The sequence below is a fragment of the Thamnophis sirtalis genome, unplaced genomic scaffold (assembly GCF_051295495.1).
Source record: "Thamnophis sirtalis isolate CommonGarterSnake01/CBP01778 unplaced genomic scaffold, rThaSir2_p1.2 scaffold_6, whole genome shotgun sequence".
Taxonomy (NCBI): domain Eukaryota; kingdom Metazoa; phylum Chordata; class Lepidosauria; order Squamata; family Natricidae; genus Thamnophis; species Thamnophis sirtalis.
In genome coordinates, this window is record NW_028261386.1 from 47,809,832 (window position 1) to 47,831,744 (window position 21,913).

Sequence of the window (21,913 nt, forward strand, 5' to 3'; positions counted from 1 at the left end):
CCAGTATTGATTTTTTTCTGTATTCTTTTCATTTAGAAGAGGCCATTTCTTTCATACAAGCTTGTGTTTCTTAGTAATGATTCTCTTTCTGTGGTGTTTTTTTTTTTTTGTATCTGATTTACTTTTTATGTGATCCATACTTAACTGTCAATCCATTTGTCTGACTCATTCAAGCCAGTTGCTTCCTTTCAGTCTATTTCATACTTCTTTCATTCTTCCCATTTCTTCTTCCTACGGGCAAAAAAAACTTTATTTCTGCCACCTGCATGGGCCTATCTTGATCTGTGCTAGGTGACTGGATTTTATTCATTGTGTGAAGGAGAATAGTAGCAAGTTTTCTAATTATGAAATATTATTAGAGACATAAGCTTTTGTGAGCTGCAACTTACACCATCAGAGGCATAGAGTGCCAAGACTCATTTAGGATTTTAAGTGGGGTGAAGTGGCAATAAGGAAATTAGTAAGGAAATAAATTACTAAAACCTATGCCTCTTGATAACATTTATTAATTGGGAACGAAGCTCCTCATTTCTGACATCATGAACGAATATGGTTCTCCTAAACTATTCTCCAAAGCACCTGAGGGCAGGACAAGAAGCAATGGGTGGAAACTAATCAAAGAGAGAAGCAACATAGAACTGAGGAGAAATTTCCGGACAGTTAGAACAATTAATCAATGGAACAGCTTGCCTCCAGAAGTTGTGAATGCCCCAACACTGGATATTTTAAAGAAGATGTTGGATAACCATTTCTCTGAAGTGGTGTAGGGTGTCCTGCCTAGGCAGGGGGTGGACTAGAAGACCTCCAAGGTCCCTCCCAACTTTTATTCTTTTCTTTTCTATTCCTCCTACAATGTCTTCACCATATATGTGAAGCTCTTAGTTTGCTTGCTTGCTCCTAGATTGTTAAACATAGTACTGATGATTTGTGTATATCACTGTGCATAACATATGCAGCAAATATCACATAAATTGCTTTAAAAAGTGTCCAAGTAACATTAATTCTGATTCTGCTATGCGAATAAATCTGCCAAACCAAGTAGTTAAAGATTGTGAATTTTTGTTTACTTTTCAAAATCAAATGTAACACTATCACCAATATATTGGTTCCCAAAATATTTCTATGATTTTTTTAAGGCTGCTGTATTGTAATGTCTTTTCTCATCCTTAATATCCCTGTTTTAAAATACTATAGATATTTCAAAAAGTGGTGAAAAAAAGAGGTCACTTGGCTCACTCACCAGGTTAGAAACCAAGAGATTGTGAATTCTAGTCCCATCTTAGCCACTAAGTCAGCAGGGGCCCTTGGGCTAGTCATTCTCTCTTAGCCCTTGGAAGGAGACAATGGTAAACTACTTCTGAAAAACCTCGACTTGTCCAGGCAGGTTTTTTGAGAGTAAGACACACTTTTTAAAACATTTATTTTATTCAATTTTTATTCAAATTTTAAAATACAAACTCCAAAAAGAAAAAAGAAAACAAAAGGCAAAAAAGAAAGAAAAAAAAATACACACATATTGTTTCCTTGGTCGAATACTGATATTTCAACATAGTAGTTTTCCTCCCTTGCAAAACAGGCCTATATATAAGCCTCTACAATTCTATTTATGAAAGCAATTTGATCGAGTGTCTATCTAAAAAAATAGTTAACAGGTAAGCCCAACAGTAAAAACTAGCTTCAAAATTCTCTGTTAACACTACTACTGTATTTAACTTGCTGAAAGTCTGCAATGGCTTTAATTCCAGACTTACCTACTACACTCTGTGTCTCTGGTCCATCCAGGATCAAATACCCTTGATTGATTCTTAGTAAGAAAACTTTTCTTTAAAGTTATTTCTAGGGTCTTTCCATATAATTGCATTTCATTCCCCGAAGTCATAAATCTCTGTGGTAGATACCTCCATACTTCAGATCACAAACTCAGATCTTATCTGTTTCACATACTGTGGCTAAATAGGAGTCTGTCCTTGTACTTTATAAATAGCCGTTTGCCATTGTAGGAGACACAACAATTATCCTTACGGAATAAAATAAAAAAACAAGCATGGAATTGGAGTTCTCATTTATAAATTCCAAACCTTCTTCTTTAAGCACTTAATAGCCATGGAACATAATAATGTAAATGCACATAATGATGTAAATGTGGGTATAGAATCAGACTTTAAGACTTTACTATTGACAAAGATCAGTGCCGAAAAGAGTTTCCAAAGCCAATCTCAGAAAAAAGCTACACCAAGTTACCTCTTGACGGCAATGTTGTGCCCCGCCAGCAGCCAGTGGAGCTAGACAGTAGTGACGCAGAGGAACGGTTAGAGCCTGCCGGAAGAAAATAACAACTCAGAAATCAGGGTAGACTTGGGAGTAAAGTCGCAGGTGGAAGGTGATTGGCCCCTCCCATAGGAAATAAAAGAGGAGCAAAAGGGGAGTGGGCTTTTGCAGGAAACAATTCGTTCATTCGGTCATTAGATTTATTCCAGGAGTGTGAAGATCTGTCCGTGAATCTCAGAGACTCTGTGCCCAGTCTTTCCATGCACAGCACCTCCTTTGGAAAATATTTACATGGCAGCTTTCCAAGATAGATAAGGTCTGTAGTCATAAATATTCCTTTGAAAGACTCTTTGCCAGGCCTTGCTGAATGTGAATGAGAGGAATTCACATTTGTTTAATAAAAAGGGTTTTGCTGGGACCAGGACTCTGCCACATGCTTTTTGGGGAAGCCTAGGTCAGAACAGGCAAGAAGATGGAGAGAAAAGCGAATATAATTGTGTATGTGATGAAATACCTTCTGAGGTTTGCTTTGTGGCTGGCACAAATGTGAAGTCTCTTTCCTAGGAGATGATGTCTCTGAAAAGAAATAAAAATGCATAAAACTTTGCTTAATTTATGGAATTTATACGGTGCTGACCAGTAAGTATAAAGTTCTGTTCCCCTGGTCCTCACTATCACTCATGTATTACTTGTCAGTAAATGTGGTGCACTCAGAACATAACAGCTACAGTAATATTTCTGTTCCCACTGCAGCTTTACTGCACCCATGAAAACCTGTAATCTTTAAATTCTCTCACTGTTAACATCTGCTGAAACATTATTGCTCCCAGCATAGCCAGGCTGCTCTGAAATTACATTTAGCAAAGTATTAAGTGCTAACAGTATAATTTTAGAAACAACTGTTTTTTTAAAAGGCTTTATAACTAGAGCAACAATCTTACTTTCTTTTAGATGCTTCCCCCCCCCCCCTGTTCTTGGTTTATGCTGTTATCTCGTTTGTGTCACTAACTATGCTTTATAGAAGCAGTTCAAGGAGTTTTAGGAAGATCAATACTCAGTCCCCTGACTAATTTTATAAAATACACAAAGAGGGAAGGGCAGAATACTGAAAAAGCATTGGTGAATTTAAGATGATTGGACTTCTTATAGTTCAAACACCTTAAAGTTCCTGAAGTTGAGAAACACTGCTCTATAGGAATATATCATAGGCAATATTATATTATTATTTAGTCTGGAAGTTGAAATGTAATCAGGTTTTTAAAAGATGAGTAGATTCTACCCTACAGCCAAGATATTTAAAATATAGATGATTTTGCATATGAACAAGGTAAACCAGTTAGCACAGAGATGCTTTTAACCAGAAAGTACAAGTTCTGATTAGGGTAAGAAAAAACAAACAAACCCCAAGATGTATTTGAATTATCATTAATAATTCAACATAATAAAGGAAGCATTCCTTTTCTAAAAATTCAAATTAAACAGTGACATTTATGTTTTTAAAATGTCTTACTACAAATCACACACACACACCAGTGGTGGAATTCAAATTTTTTTATTACAAGTTCTGGGCATGACTTGGTGGCCATGGCTTGGTGGGCATGGCAGAGGAAGGATACTGTAAAATCTCCATTCCAGGGGAAAGTTACTGTAAAATCCTCATTCCCTCCTGATCAGCTGGGACTCGGGAGGCAGAGAATAGATGGGGGCGGGACCAGTCAGAGGTGGCATTTACCAGTTCTCTGAACTACTCAAAATTTCTGCTACCAGTTCTCCGGAACTGGTCAGAACCTGCTGAATACCGCCTCTCTCTCTCACACACACAAACCTGCACACACGCATGCACATGCGCATCCACACACAAAACACACACATACTCTCTCACACACATACAGTCTATCAAAGTGCCACGTGAAATAAGGTAAAATTCTTCCATTTCCCCTTTCTTTTCCCCTTTTTAGGTGATCACAAAAACAGTTAAATTTGCAACCCCGTTATTTCATACAATTGAACACAAAACTTTTGTGACCTTCTGACAAGCACAGTCAATGGGGAAGCTAGGTTCAGTTAACAGCCAGGTTACTATCTTATCAACTGCGGTGATTCACTTAACAACTGTGGCAATAAAAGTTATAAAATGGGGCAAAACTCATTTAACAAATGTTTCATTTAACAATGGAAATTTGGGGCTCCATTGTGGTCATAAGTTGAGGACTACCTGTATGTCATTCAGATCTAATTAATAGCAATAGCATTTAGATTTATATACCGCTTCCCAGTGGTTTACAGCCCTCTCTAAGTGGTTTACCAGAGCCAGCCTATTGCCCCCCAACAATATGGGTCTTCATTCTACCCACCTCGGAAGGATGGAAGGCTGAGTCAACCTTGAGTCTGGTGAGATTTGAAGTGCCAAATTGTAGGCAGCCAGCAGTCAGCAGAAGTAGCCTGCAGTACTGAACTCTAACCACTGCACCACCATGGCTCATTAAATAGACTATATCACATTACAAAGATTCTTTTGGCCTTTGACTGAGTCATTAAGGTCTGTTATTTTTTTCCAACAAGTCTTCAGCGTCTTGCTTGTTCTTTCCTGAGGGTGTCTGCTTATTTTTTGGCATTGTACATTTTATTGTTGTTTTATGGTTATTGTTATTATGAGTATTTTGAGATTGTTTTCATGTCATCATTTTAATAAGCCTGTAAAACAGCAAGAACTGAGTATGACTGCAAGGCATATAATATGAATTAATTAATTTCCTAATTAAGTAGGGAAGACCCAGATTCAAATATTTCAACTTCAGAGCTCATTGCATAACTTTAAATCATCACAATTTCTCAGCTTAAGGTAGCTCACAATGGTGGTATGGGGATAACATTTGAAATTCTCTGTGTCATTGTACCATCTTGAACTTTCAGAAAAAGGCAAAATATAAATTCGATTTCAATACTATTCAATTTTTATTGTGAATATCCAAAATTTGTGGACATTTTTTCTCCCAAATCTTAAAACAGATGATCTAAAACTCCATGAGGTATGTAACAAACAATAGAAGCCCTGCCATATAGAGTGCCTAGCTCTGTGATGGCAAATCTATGGCACATGTGCCAGAGGTGGCACACAGAGCCCTCTCTGTCGCCACACATACCATTGCCAGCTGCCAGGTTCCATTGTGCACATGGGTGCTGGGCAGAGGTGGGTTCCTACCAGTTTGCACCAGTTCGGTAGAACCGGTTCATCAAATCTACCAAACCGGTTAGAAGAGGTTCCACCAGAAAGCAGGCCACACCTACAGAAGAGGTTCCAAACATTTTTGAAACCTACCACTGACACACACACACACAGAGAGAGAGAGAGAGAGAGAGAGAGAGAGAGACAGACAGACAGACAGACAGACAGACTCACACATAGAAAGAGAAAGAAAAAGAAAGGAAGAAAGAAAAAAAGAAAAAAAGAAAGAAAAAGTGAGAGAGAGATGAAAGAAAAAAGGAAAAAGGGACAGAGAGAGAAAAGGAAGGAGAGCGAGAGCGAGAGCGAGAGAGAGAGAGAGAGAGAGAGAGAGAGCGAGAGAGAGAGAGAGAGAGAGAGAGAAAACACATGGCCAGCAAGCCACTCCCACCAGGTCACATGGCCGGCAAGCCACTCCCACAAAGGAGGCCACACCCACAGAGTAGGTTCAAAAAAATTTTGAAACCCACCACTGGTGCTGGGCTAGCTGGACCGGCATGCATGTGCACCAGCCAGTTGCTCTCTTCCAGGTTCTGTCATGCGCATGCATGAATCTTCCGGATTCTGGTGTTCCGGCCTGTGGACAGGGGCTCCAGTTTTGCCTAAAAGGTAATCCATCACTGGCCTAGCCACTCCCACACTGGTAGTCATGGTCATTTTTCTGAAGCTCTACTCCTGGAGTCAGTATCACCAAGTCCTGCAAAGACTCATTTTTTCTGACAACTGTATTCTGCCCACTTATATCTAGACAATCTATTAAACATTAGAAATAACATTTATATTTACTTTGGAAATGCTACTGTACTATTCTTACATAGAATAGTTCAACTTGTTAACATAAAAAAAAAATAAAGATAATTGAGGCCTTGGTAGGAAAATAAGATCTTCCCGCATTATCATTTTGATTTTGGAATGGTCTGTATAAGAACAAGTGACGTAAAAATTATTAACATAAGAACACTTAATCCACATTTGTTTATCTAGGAATTTATGGGTGGTTACTGCCTGATTTGTATGATTTTTAAAGAGAGTATATATCTAATTGACATAAGTTGTAATTTATGATTTATACTACTACTTTTTAAATTTTACTATTGCCACCTGACATAGGAAGGTAATCCACCTTTCAGATATTACATACTTATAAAAGTAAGCCACAAAGAGAAATATATATGCTTACTTTAATCATCCCATCACATAACAGGAGACAGTCAAAACTTCAGTCATACATATACTTCAAATTGTTGATAAATGCCTTTTAAAAATAAAGAAAATGCATCTCAGGAGCAAGAACTATGTTTTATATTAAATATATCAGCAAACTCACTTCTAAATCTGACAGATCTTCAGAGACCCAAGTCATATTTTCAAATAGCTAATATCACTCCAACAAAACATATTGACTTCTTGAAAGAACATATATCTTGAATGAACATATATCTGAACGGGAATTTTGGGCAGCCATCGAAGTAGGTAATACTGATAAAAACACAGGAAAAGGTGGAGGTTTTACAAAAAAAATTAAATATATGTGGATGCTGTATTTAAATAGCATTTTAGAGAATGAAAGCTGTCAGACACATAGAAACAAATGTTAAATTATAGTTCTATAGCTCTATAGGCCCCTAAATCAGAATTCTATTTTTAATCAGTAAGCAATGACTATCCACTAAATACAATAATTTTTAAATCACCAAAGAGTTTAATTTTGAACTGCCTAAACTAAGTTTATACTGCAAAAGCAGTTGATTTGATCCAATGAGTAATAAATGTTGTTCATGTCAGAAACACTGACAAAATAACTCTTGCCATGGCACTGAATTTAAGAGCATTTGATCATGTTGAATAGGAATTCTATAGAAATTATTACCCAAGTGATATATAGGAGAGAAATCCCTAGATATATTTTCCCAACTGTTTCAAAAAACAGATTTAATTCCAAACAATATTGATTGACCCATAGAACAAAACTAACTGACATTTTTTCATCTTGTAATTGTCTTGGCCAAAGAGGATACTTTCAAGATTAAATGGCTGAATGGAAGCTTCCAGTGGTAAATTTGTATTTGTATTTGTATAAATTGCAGTTGGCTGATGTTCTTTGAAGGAATGGAGAAACACCACCAATGTTCCCTCTAATTTTTTTTCAGTGTGTGAGGAAAAGTATAGTGTTTGAGCGACAAATTTTCATGCCTGAACACCTGCATTTTTTTTAGCCATAATTGCCATCAGAGCAGATGTTGGGGTGGGGGGCAAGGAGGAAAAGGGTTCCCTTCCTCTCCCTCAGACCCCCAGGAAGGAAAGAAGGGAAGGGAGGGAGAGGAAAAGAAAAGGAAATGGGAAAGAAGAAAAGGAAAGGAGAAAGGAAATGAAATGGAAATGGAAAAGAAGGAAAGGAAAAAGGAAAGGAGAAAGGAAAGGAAAAGAGAAAGGAAAGGAAAAAGGAAAGGAAATGGGAAAGAAGAAAGGAAAGGATGAAGAAGGGAGGGGAAGGGAACGGAAAAGAAAAAAGGGAAAAGGAAATAAGGAAAGGAAAAGAGAAAGGAAAGGAGAAGGGAAAGGAAATGGAAAAGAAGGAAAGGAAAAGGAAAGGAAAAGAGAAAGGAAAGGAAATGGGAAAGAAGAAAAGGAAAAGGAAAGGAAAGGAAAAGACAAAAGGAAAAGAAAAAGGAAAGGAAATAGAAAAGAAGGAAAGGAAAGGAAAAAGAAAAGGAAAAGGAAAGGAAGATAGAAGAAGGCCAGAAAGGGAAAGAAAGAGTGGAATGGATTTGTATTGCTCAAAAATCAAGTGTCAAGATCCCGTGGAGCCCTTTGGCTCAGGCAGTCCAATTCCACGCTGGTTCCCTCTCTGCCCGAAGCGAAGGGATCGCAGAAAGACTGCCCAGTCCAGAACTGGGCTTCAGACAATGCAATGCCTGAGAAACCCCGGATGTGCAGAGAAACACAGGCTACAACCAGTGAATCACGTTTTCCCAGGAACCGACGAAGCCCCATAGGGCCAATGGGAATTCTCCCTTCTGTAGCGTCATCGGTCTCTGGGTGATTTCACCAACACCAGATGGAGGAGAGAGTTTGGTGCAGAGAGAGAAGGGAGGGAGGGGGAATATTTTCAGTCACATTTAAAGAAACACTGCGCTGCAGTTTGAAACTTGTGCACTGTGTTTTCTTGTTATTTGTGTGGCCGCGCAGGCGCGCAGCTTAGAGGGAACACTGGACACCACAACAAGAACACTGGTTAGAAGGTGAATTCTGGAGTTGTTGCAATTGTCTCATGAACTGATGTCCCAAAGTTCCATCTATGTTTCCAACTGCTGTGTAGCCTTACAATATATGGACTTTAAGTTTTGCCTTCTTCACTTCTTAATCACTTTGGAAAGTAATTAATTACAGATATAGAGAAATTTCCTTTGTGGCAAAGTTAAGACACCTTGCAGCTAGTTAATTTTTCTTTCAGGATTACAAAACTATAAAACAAACAAAAAACACAGAATTTGATTTAAAGATTGAAAAAGCACTTACTAAAAACTTTAATAAAGAGAAGACTTAAGGAAGTTTTAAAATGGGAAAGTCTTCTTTATTTTTATCATTTTACTTTTGAGAAAAATGCTCTGATATAAATTTCCGCTAAATTTGTACTAAAAACATCAGACCTCATGAGAATGCTTGTTGTTGACTGATATAGTCTGTCCCTTTGAGGGACTCTAGATAACAAAAGGTAAAATAATGGAGTAGAATATGTGTTTAAATCAGGGGTGTCAAACGGGATTTCTTCGAAGGCTGGATCAGCATTGTAGTTCTCCTCCATGGGCTAGTGGGTGGGTGGGTGGGTGGGTGGGGAGGAGACAGGATAGATGCCTCCTGCAGACAGCCCCCCCCCTGCATCTCATTTTCACTTTCCATGGTCTCCTGCAGCACTCTGCCAGCCAAAAACAGGCCATGGGGGTTGGGGGCACAAGTGGCCCCATTTTAGCAGATGCACCATGGGCTGGTCCCACAGGCTGGATTTAAGCATCCCATTGGGTTGAACTGGCCTGCAGGCCTTGAGTTTGACACCCCTGGTTTAGATAGACTGTGATTTTAGATTAGGCTATTTTAATAAAATGATTATTAGTGGAAATTTAATCAAACCATTTGAAATACAAAAAGGATTAAGAAAAGATTGTCTACTGTCCCTTCTCAATGGCTTATGTCTTCTTTATGTAATTATTCATTAAACTATTTAGCTATAATTGGATGGAATGACAGAATGAGTGACATAGCTGATTTTGCCTAAAATGGATGATTTGTGTCTTACAGCATTCAGTTTTCCCAACTATTGCTGTTATTTGTTGCTTTATGATTTCCAAGCTTCTTTAATTTTTCTGGTGCCAAGTCAATTTATTTCAATTAGGCTTGTCGTTACGTTCTCACTTGTTTCTCTTTGAATTTTTTTATAAAAATTAAAATGGCAGCATAAAACATCTAAAAAAGTGATTATTTTGAGTATTAAAAAGCAGGCAGACCTTCTAAAAGGAATTACATGAACTCTTTCAGTTTGCATCAATTTTTCTATGAGAACAAAAATTCTGTCAATCCAAATGACAATCCTTCAAAACTGTGCACAATACAGTTCTCTATGTATTTTCTGTATGCATGTGTCAGAGAAGAGGAACTCTTCCTGTTTGTTCCCTATATTTTGGGGAGACTATGATGAATAACTTTAATTCCAAAGAATACTGTTGAAATAACACTATTGATTAATCTTTTTAGAATGTAGAAAATATAGGAGTTAATGCTAAGTCGTAAATTTAACAGTTCACTTGTATAAAAATATGATAATAGAAGAACAATTGCAAGAAGAAGTACTCCCTTTTTTGTTGTTGTTAAATTCTATGCATACCATATGATCTGAATGGATCCAACTGAAGTGTTTGTTCAAGATCAGGGGACATGAGAAACGACTGAAAACCTTATAAAACCCAGCAGGAGTTTTTGAAAAACATCAGAATTCAAGTATGAGAATAATTTCCCCAAAACGATCAAAGTTATGCAATATAGTAAATAGCTAACGAATATAATGACTTAATAATTATTCAGTGAAAAGGCTATTTAGATATGGATCTATGTGCTTCTTGTGCAAAGAATAGCCTTCCATATGATTTAGCATTCTATAAGTTCTTAAGAATGTTATCTTTATTACTCATCTTTGTTCAGTAATGTATACGGATGTTAACTGTCCTAAATAAATCAAACCAGTGCAGGTTTCATGAATAGCAGTAAATGACATCTGTGCCAGATGGCATTCATCATTCATGTTATTCACCCTAGTTTTTGCCTCCTTCCATATCTTAGTTTCCTTTAATTTTTTTCTGGATAAAATGACTACAAAGTGACAAAAATGCCAGTAATAGTCCCCTGAAAGTGTAATTGTCACTAATACTGTTAAAATGAAGTGAAATATTTACTCATAATCTATTTCTATAATCTCTCAATCAATCAATCTTTATTCAGTCATAGAGCAGCAGATGAAACACAAAAGTCACAATTAATTAGGATACAAATGGAGAAGTATAATTGTAAAATATCTTAAAAGGATTAGAGAAAATACTATGGCATACCGTACGAACTATATAGAGCAGTGCTTGGCTATGGTCAAGGAAATAAAATCAGATTGATCCAATAATAATAATTTACCATATGTTGGAAGAACTGTCCTTCTGGGTTCAGTTCCAAGTGGGGAAAAAGAGACTGGAAATATGGAGGCTGCCTGGAAAGATAGTTTCATGGTGGACAAGATCACATGGCTTGAACTCCTGAGTAGAAAAAGGCAGAGATGTTGAGCGTCCCTGGTTTTATGCCCTCTCTGGGGCCCCACCTCTGTTTCCTGTTCCTATGTAAGAAATGTATTCTGGTTGGTTGCTATAAAAGTTCTTTGTATTCTCCAGAGTCATCTGCAACATCAAAGTTCAAAAGCAAGAACTCTATTGCAACCCTGAGCGATCTTCTATTTGTATCATCAATAGTGCCAGGCTTCTTCAAAGTCTATCTTTTGCTTCCATAGGGTATCATTAAAAATATACTCCCTGTACCTTGCAGTAGCAGCTCTTTGAGCTAGACCATGCTACAAAACTAATATTATGAATAGCAATAACACTTAGATTTTATATACTGTTTGATAGTGTTTTACAGCAGTCTCTGAATAGTTTACAGTGCTAGCATATTACCCCCAAAATCTGGTTCCTCATTTTACTGACCACTGTCAGGAGAATCTACACATGCTGGATATACAATGCAGTCCTGACAGCCTAGAATGCTAATTCATTCTGTTCAGCACTTATGTGCTTCTCCTTGGTGCACCATAGGAGGTAAACTAGCTTTACACCAGCTAACTACTGGCACTTAGGTTGCTGGCTTTTCCAGTCTCATCCACCAGTCTCACCTTGCCCCATCTCATATTGTGATGCTTTGCAACCAACCAGGTCCAGTGCTCTCCACACACATAAATGCAGCTAGGTTTTCCCCACCAAAGTGGTACCCATTTATCTACTTGCAATAGCAATAACACTTAGACTTATAGACCACTTCACAGCGCTTTACATCCCTCAGTGATTTACAGAATCAGCATATAGCCCCTTACAATGTGGGTTTTCATTTTACCAATCTTGGAAGGATAGAAAGCTGAGTCAACCTTGAGCCGGTCAGGATTGAACTCCTGGCTATGGGCAAAGTTAGCTTGCAGTACTGCATTCTAACCACTGTGCCATCACCTCTTTCATCATCAGAATCTAAATACCTTTCCTCTTTTTTTTCTTTGTGAGAACCAGGAAGAGTGAATAGAAGCTTTCTCAAATTACAATTCTGCCCTGGACTCATTTTTTTTTACTGTCTTGGTTGTGGCTCTTCCTCCTGCTCTTCAAGGTTATTCTTACAGCCTGTTACAGTACTACTCTTTCGATGGCTTCCATAATTATTCTCTTGTTGAAGTGTTCTGTTTTGGAGATTAATTTGGTTTCTTCAAAATCAATTTCATGTCCTGTTGCTTTAAGGTGCTGGAAAAACCATTGAAATAGAGAAACACCCTCACAACATGAATAAACATGATGATACCTCCTGCCTATCAGATATCTGGAAACCAGCCCTAGTCAACAAATGAACTCCACTCACCACCCAGGTCATTACAACATAAAAGAAAACACCAGCCTGAAGATGGTGAGTGGCACCTCGCCGAAACGTTGTCCTGACAATCTCAATCTTACATGGGACCCGAATACAACAAGACCAGCACACCTACACCCATGAAAATCTACACACACACACACACACACACACAGGTAAGTACGTACATACGTACATACGTACGTACATACATACATACATACATACATACATACATACATACATACAAACAAACAAAAATAAACTTCATTTATTTTAGAAAATTATTACCCTTTTGCCCAGTGGTGGGATTCAAATAATTTTACAACCGGTTTTCTGCCCTAATGATTTATTCCAACAACCAATTCACCAAACTTTTCAGAAAGTTAACAACCGGTTCTCCCAAAGTGGTGCAAGCTGGCTGAATCCCACCACTGCTTTTGCCACTTGCTTTATCACACCATTTATAATAAGATCAGGCCCTAGACTCTCTGAAGACATATTTTACGTTTGAAGGAGAGACAGAAGGGAGGAGAGAGTTCTGAAGCTTTTCTTTGGTCTCAACCTAAAAATTCATAAGAGTTAATACTAGTTTTACTGTTTAGAAACCTTTTACCTTTCTTCAGCTCTAGTGCAGCTAAGTATCTTGCACAAAATGCCTGGCAATTGTTGTTTGAATTATTCATTAGATAGAGTAAGCAAAATGAATACTTGACTTTGGTAACAATGGTGAGCTTAGGTAAAGTGAAGAAAGACTAAATTTATTTTTGTCTTGTTGGATGTATTATTCCCATCCACCAAATGTTACTTCAATCATGCAGAATAGAGGAAAGATAAGAGGGTGCTCTACTTTCCACCTGTGTTTTGCTGCTTTTATGTTGTATTTATTTATTAGAGTTTTTAAGTTGCCTATAACTCCAATGGACTCAGTACATAGAACATAGAAGGCTTAAGCTGGAATAACCAACGGTTACTCCCTTTGAAACTGTCTACCCGCTGTATTATTTCTAGTGGCTCTGGATAATTCTGTTCTTTGAGTAGATATAGAGATGGTAGATGTAGGTTGTTGGTATTGGTCTCTGCCCTATTTAATCTCTTGTCTATTTTTCATAACTTTTCTTTTCCTGTTTTGGTCCCATTTTCTCTTTTCAAAGACTAGGGAAGATGAGGAATGACTTTATACATCATGCAAAACTGCTTCAAATAGGTGTACACAGAAATAGACTTTCACATGATAGAATGGAATAACTAAGCATTGTTATATGCTTTCCTAAACACAGAAACTGTACTTGGTAGGTGATAACCATGGTTCGGGAAGAAAGTAATGAATGAAACAAATAAGACTGCCATATACACAAATGTTCTTAGGAGGGAGGTGAGGGGGTAGAAGAGAGACAGAAATTGATATGGTCTATGGAACTTGGGAAAAAGAAGACCACAGCTGGAAAATTAAGATGGATTCAGGCAATTTAGCTGCTGAAGAGCCACAGATTCCAGGGTGGCCATTTATATTTTGGTGCTGTATAATACTCTGGATCAATGAGATCACTGTTACTTAAAGAGAGTAACAGATTTTGAGAGATCATGTGTACTTGACAAGAAAAGAGTGCAAAAAACCTCTCCAAATATAATATTTTTGCTAGTTGTGATTGTCAGCACAATGTAATTAAAACCTTTGTTTAATAAGCTGTGGTGGTGCAGTGGACAGAATGTGGTACTGCAGGCTGCTGATTGATGGCTGCCAGCAGTTTGGCAATGTGAGTGTCACCGGTTCAAGGTTAACTCAGCCTTCCATCCTTCTGAGGTCGGTAAAATGGGGACCCAGATTGTTGGGGGCAATATGTTGACACTATAAACTGCTTAGAGAGGGCTGTAAAAGCACTATGAAGTGGTATATAGGTTTAAGTGCTATTGCTATTAACACTAAAGATGGACTGTAGCAATAGTTGTACACATACAATGGTGTTAGTTATGTGCATATTGCTACATTGTAGACTAGACACACTGAAATAGCAGGAGAAGAGAAACAGATTGGAATGGTAGAATAAAATAAGTCTACATTCAGTTGCTACATTTCAACTTTTCTTCTGAAGTCTCTGCAGCCAGACAAAGGAGGGAGGAGAAATCTTTTTTGCTTATCTGCTTAAATTAATGCTCTTTATATTATCACCTTGCTTGAGAAGGTGATAGAGAAACTATCTTTGAGTTATGGTCTAAATGCCGAAAAATGGTTCAGAAGAAGGTCTTTGTGTGCTGAAATGTATCTTGTTGGATCCTGAAATCTCTAGCAAAGCTTCCACTTGTGTTACTATTCATATTTCAGAAATAATTTGAAAGAATTCGCTTAATAAAGAGAATGCCTTTTGTACTTTTATCAGGTTTAAAAGGCATCCTGAAAAATGTTAGATTAATTTGATGAATAATAGAGAGGAGATTCATTTATATTTATGCAAAGTCTGAAGCATCTCTTTCAAATAATTTTTTTAATAGGCAAGTTGTAATTCATAGCCCACATGCAGATATATCACACACATAATCGTATAATTGCAATTAAACCAACAAATATATATTGTACAAACACACACCCCTAAATAGTTTTATATGGACAATTAAACATTAATACGAAGGGTGAAAGTGAACAGAATGTAGACAGATATTTTATAAGACGATTTAGAATCTCCACTAAGTGTATCTTCCACAGCTAATCCTGATTTGCGAATGTATAATATGTGAAATGAGCCTTAACTCTCTAGGAGACAACATTGTGGGGATGCAAATAACTTAGTCCAAGTGGTGCTGAGTTTCTGTGACACAAACACCACTGCAGCCCTTTTCAAGCACGCAACTGTATGCATTAAATTACATCTTTCGAGGTGCCTGGAACATACAAATGAAGGCATCAGTGTGTGTGTCTGTGGATCACTATTTTGTGCCTTTGTGAAAACATACCATAAGTACATTTGTCACTGGTTAACATATGATGAACATTCTAAAAGTGTTCATTTTAAAGTGTGTACAACAATTTATATTTTAAAAGAGAATGAAGAAAAACTGCTTTGAGATTAGGAAAGGGGGAATAAGTGTTGAAAATTTCTAATTCATTATCATTCATTACCATTATTTTCATCTTCATAAAACAAGGAAGAAAACCCCATGGTTTTTCAAAGTTTTTTTTTCCTTAGGAACACCCCCCCCCCGCTCCAAAAAATTGAATTTAAAATTGCAGAGACATATTGTAACAGCTTTAAAATACTCCTGGGCATGTTTTAATGGTCCATTAATATACACCTCAGGCAGCTGAATGTGTGCGACTGCAAATCCACGACGGGTATTAATGAACTACTAAAACATGCCCTGCCGTGTGCTTGCGTTGTATGGCAATGCTACATTGTCAGTGGAGAATGAAAAGTTTAAAAAGACCCTTTGAAACACCACCGATTCCAAAAGAACGCTTGATGAATTGCTTTTGTGTCTTTGTACATACACACATAAGGGAAGAGATCTGTTCAGATATGGAAATAAGTTCCCCTATGTAATAAGAAAATAAGCCAATGGCAGGAAACAGTTATTGAAACCAAGCGGCAATCCATTGCACCTCAAAATAATGCAAAGCTTTGTGTTGATTTCTATCCATCTATGCCAGGGGGGCAAGGTTCAGGAAACCCAGGAAGAAAGGGACGAGAACGGAGACAGGAGAACATGGGAGGGTTCCACTTCCTCGAATCTTGATCTCCCAGGTGAACTTTAATAAAGCTGCTACTCCTTGCTTTTGCTTCAGAAATGAAAAATGGCAGAAATAAGAATGAGAAAGGCATGGAAGTGTTCTATGGACCTGTCTGAGTTCACACAACAAATTAAGCATTTCTAGTGGTAACTTGCTTTGTCCTAGGTACAATAGATGAGCCCTAAAAGTGTAGTTTGTAAGATATGATTTAGCATTGTATATACTAGGCCTCTATGGCTTCTTCAGCAAATGAAAGGAAACTGTGGCTTCACACATGTAGCAAATGAACAGGTAATCAGACCCAAGTGTTAACTATAGAAGACCAGGTTTATTGTCAATGTCCTAGAACAGGAATAATTAGAGTTGCCCCTGGCTAACTAATATACACATTTCCCTTTAATGTTTTGAAATTAAAAACTTGGAAGTTTCTAACCAAATCTTGATTTTTTTTCAGGTGCCATTTGACATTCTTAGAACCGAAGAGGAAGCTACAGCCTAGTCTTCATTTGGATGTGTGCTCACCTGCCCAGGAAAAGAAACTGGGGTGGGTATGGATCAGAGGGAGGGAAGATGTGTGGAAGAACAGCTGGGGTAACAGTAGGCTTTCCCTTCTGATAATAATAGGTGTCTCTGTTGTGGCCATGTGTGTGTCACAGCAGCCATTGCATGAATGTGCAGCCATTTTGAAAGAGAGCCATGATATATTCTTACTGTCCCAAACGTTGCTTCTCTCACCTTGAGAAACTGTGCTCCGTTCATCCAGTGAGGCAAGTATTTATTATGGACTAAAAAGTGAAGCCTAGTAGATATTACAATGCCTGACTGACAGATCTCTAATTTTCCTAAGCAGCCTGGGTCTCCCAAGCTAGCTGCTGAGCAAAAAGGAAAGATTAATGAAAAGATATCAGAATGATAATGTTGTTCGATTAGAAACCCCAGAGCTATTTTTCACCCTACCCTGGGGACTGGAAGAAGGAACAAGAAAGAGAAAAGCAAGAGAAAGAGAAAAGTGAAATATGACAAAGAGAGAGACTATCAGCTCCCTTTGGCACCCCCACCTCCACTTCATGCTTCTCCAGTGGAGGAATAAGATACCTTCAGCATTATAAATAGTAGCACAGATGTTGACAGAAAAATGCTCCCTTAATTACCATATAAACTGCTTTCCTTGAGTGAACCGTTTAAAGCGGCCTCTAAAAGAAGCTCACTCAAGCAATTCCACCGATTACAGCTAATGAACAATATTTCCTTGCTCCTATTTAGTACTCATTAAAATGTAAAAGCCTTTCATTTTCAACAGGCTCATGATAAATAATATTTCCTCTTTCTAGTCTGAGTGCTAAGAATAAAGTAAAGAAAGGGAAGGAAGGCCATTTTACAGCAGGGCGAAGAATTTGAGGGGTAAATAAGTGTATTTGAGAGCAGCTGACAATTCATTGAGATTCCCACAAATGCTGCTATTGTAATGCCAGTGAAATGGGTTGCTTGTAATTTGAGCCAGGGGGGCAATTCTCAAAGAATGATGAGATAATTCAGATGGCCATTCCAAGTTAAATTCATTAATATTGTTATTTATGGCATTTCTATTCCACCTTTCCTCCAAGGAGCTTAAAGGAGTGTGTAAGGCTTTGTTTCTCCTTCTTGCCTCATTTCTTTTCAACCCCAAACTTTTAAAGTTGTTTAGTTTGAAGGAGTTTAACAAGCTCAAAGTCATACAATTTCCTTTTGGACTTCCACATGGGTGAATAAGATTTGAATCCAAACCTTCCTTATCAATTCTAATTCACTATTCTAACCATTAGATAACACTTGCTCTCCGAGACAGAAAAAAGGAGAAGAGAATGATACAAACTTACTCTCAAGATAGGCCGAGGATAAAAATGCAAAGCAAGCTTGACTTAATGGCATTAGAAAATGTGATTTAACAAAGAAATGACAGTTTATCTAGATTGTCAGACATTTCCTCAGTTGGCTTTGTACAGTTTGGCACACTAAGCCTATGGGTTCAGGCCTAATTAAGGGATTGTGAAAGCCATGGTCGCCTTTGCGAAAAAGAGATACTGATTCTCCTTGATCTTGCAATTGTTTTTGACATCTTTGAGCACAGCATACTTAATACCTGGCTCTGTAGATTCGGAGGATATAATCACATGCCAAAACCACAAAGGAAGAACGAAAGGCTCAAGAGAAAGACCAAAAAAAAATCGTAGTTGGATAGAGCTGATGCCCAGGAAAAAAATAAAAAGTATGAAGAAGAATGGCAAACTACTTCTGAAAGAATCAACACAAACTTGAAGGCACACACACGCACACACACACACACACTTCTTACTCCTTTGCATTTTGCTGTCTACCTGAAAATGGAATAACATTATATACATATATGTGCATATGCACACATGTATGTGTATGTTTTCAGCTCCCTTTTATTCTTTATCCTATGAAACCATATCCTGTTTAATTATTTGATTAAACAGGCAAATCTGCTAAACTTCAGAGGGTATTATTTTATTCAATACTATTGGTACTTTTCACCTGGCTTTATTTGTGCTTAACTAAGGAATTTGAAAATGGTCCAGCACCAAGCATTTTGGTTTTTTAATGTAGCCAATTTAACATTGCATTTGAAGTGATTAATTAATTTGTGATGGTTTATTAGGCAATCCTTCTGTCAATCAACATTTGCTGTGATCTCCATGCTGAGCACAGAATTTGAAATGATTCTACGAAGAGTGAATAATGATGGTTAATATGTTAGCATCAGAGTGAGTTTGTCTGTGTCTTCACTGTATATTTAGATAAATAATCCCCATACTTGAAGGACAAAATAGAAAAATGCATAAACAGGCAATACAGTTGTATTATATAATCATCACATCCAAACTGTGAGCATCTGAGAAAATATTTTCATAAATATTATTCCAATAGCTTTTTTAGAGTTTCAGAGTTGCTGGAAATGAATAAGTTTCTTTTTGTTGTTGCTGCTGTTTGCTGTTGTTGTTTTGTTTTGTTTTCACTTTATCTCTTGGCAGGAACAAGCTTCATCTGCTAAATATCTGGCTGGCCTGTGGACTTTTAAAGATACAATAGCCTTGTCAAGTGGGAAAAAAAATAGTCACCAGCTTTAAGTATTTCCAATGATAGGTCTATTACATTTGCAAAGAGATAATTCTTGCATTGTGTTTCTTGCAAGAAAGCAAATGACACAGCCCTATGAGACCCATGGACCTTCTTATCTATGAGCTAAAGGAATGGATTGAATAAAGACTTGGGTAACCAAAATAAGACTTTACTGCTTTACGGAAGAAGATCAGGTTTAATATTATTTTTCTCTTTTCTCTGCCCCTTTAGCTTCCTTCACAAAGATGACTCTCTGTGCAGTAGAAATAGGAACCTTGTATACCTATGGTAAAAATGACAATCTCACTCCACCATCCTGCCTGCATATGAACAACAGATTTGTCAATGTGTGACAGGTTGACAGCCCAGCTCCCAGCTGCTTGTCCACTGTTGTTAAATCAGTACCTTGTCTAAGTGTTCAACAAAAAGGCAGCCTGTTTCCTCCATTCACAGAGGCTAGGGTGGTTGCCAGTTAAAAACAAATAATGGCTTTAGGCTGCACTGCCATAATGCATTGAAAAGATGCAATCTAAACCCTTGTGTGCTCCTTAGGCAACACATAATTGTGCTGGAAGTTCAACCTCCTTTTGCAAAACAACAAAGACAAGTCTAAATGGGATCAGTGAAAGACAGCAGTGAGTACCTAAACTCAGTTATTTTAACTAATAGGACAATGAAAGTACAGTTTGGTTTGGAAAGTGGGGGGAGAGCTGTATGTGAGACAAGTGAAGGGTGTGTAGTATGTGTGTTACTTTGCTTTTGAGAGAAAGGATAAGGTGAAATTTGGCATCTACAAAGCTAGAACAGAAAACAAAATGCAAGGGAAGTGAAAATTCAGTGAATATGAATTTACCTGTAGTAGTTAAGACTTTCAGCAACATTAAAAAGTTTCCCCTTTTTGAAAAGAAATTGTTTGAAATTGTGCTCCCTTTTCAAGATTCCCATTTGTCCTCTAGAATGACATTATGTAGCTTTTCTTCCTATTGTATTGTTTATTTATGAGGAGGAAATAATGCAACAGGTGAACTGACTATGATTACTAAGATCAGTTTGGGCCCAGCTCTGATCTGGAACAAAAACAAACTTAACATATTGTGAGAAACTTGCTATTCCTTTTTGCAGGTAGTGTGGTCTTTGGAAATATCATCACACTTCTGGACATAGAAGCAAAGTACGCTGCTATACACTTAGTTGGACCTTTGATTCTTCTAGCACAGTATTGTTGGCTCTGGTTGGTAACACATCTCCAGCATTTCAGATCAAAGTTGCTCCACGTAGCTCAAACCTGAGCTCTCTAACATGTCAAACAGGAGGAAAACATTGTTGACATTTGTGCTCACAAGAATTGGGAAAGGTTGAATCTGCAAACAAAATTTAAAATGCAACGTGTTCTTCAAAAGGATTATGCAAACAAGCCCAACTGGAGTAAAATTTCAGATACGATTGTCACATCTCAGCTTGAACACAGAGCAACCTTTGACTTAATGACAGTCAGTGGTGAACTAAGAAAGACTTGCATCCTAAATCTTAATATTTATTTCTTAGTAATTATGGGCTGCTGAATCATTAATAAGTATTATTTAAGAATCACCAGGTATACATTTGTACAATATTTGCTGTTGGCTCCAGAGGAGGTACTAAAAGAAATCCAATCAATAGAGTTATCAACGTCTTCAATCAGGTGCAAGGCAGATATAGGGCTCGCTATGGAATTTATTGTATTTATTTCAAAGTTCTCTTTCTACTGTCTATTAACTAGGCAGTGTGCAATAATAAAAACCTCAATATAAATGTACATTTCAGTAAAACAATCTGGTTAAATTTATATCATAAATCATCAAATGTCAAAGCATATTAAGAAAACGTTTTCAACATGTGTTTGAACTGTAATTGCATCAGTGGAGCAGTGGAATAAAGCATTCCAAAGGGTGGATAACAAAGCAGAAATGTCAGTTTTTCTGACGATCACCAAATGAACATTCTTACCTAAGCAAGAGAGTTTTCACATTAGGATTACCTGGACAGTTTGATCTATATGGGAGAAGTCATTTTGTCAAGTATCATGCTTCCAAGAATTTTGTAGGGGAAATGCCAAAGTCTTGAAGCAGCCCCTCTAGAAAATTAGTAGCTAATGTAAGGTGACAGGAGTTACACACCACACCATAATCTTGTCATTGCGGTTTTCATGAGTTGAAGCTTCTAGACCAGGGGTGTCAAACTCATGTTGTCACGGCAGTGTCACGTGATATATCAGGATTCATCCCCCCATTGCTAAACCCGGTGTGGGTGTGGCCAGTGTGTGACGCATCTGGCCCATGGGCTGGGAGTTTGACAGCCCTGTTTTAGACCATGCAGACTCTACAATGTCCCATTAAAGAGATCCATTCAAGGCTTACAAAAGAATATAACCCTCACCCTGATAGCAGTGATGAATATTATTTTCT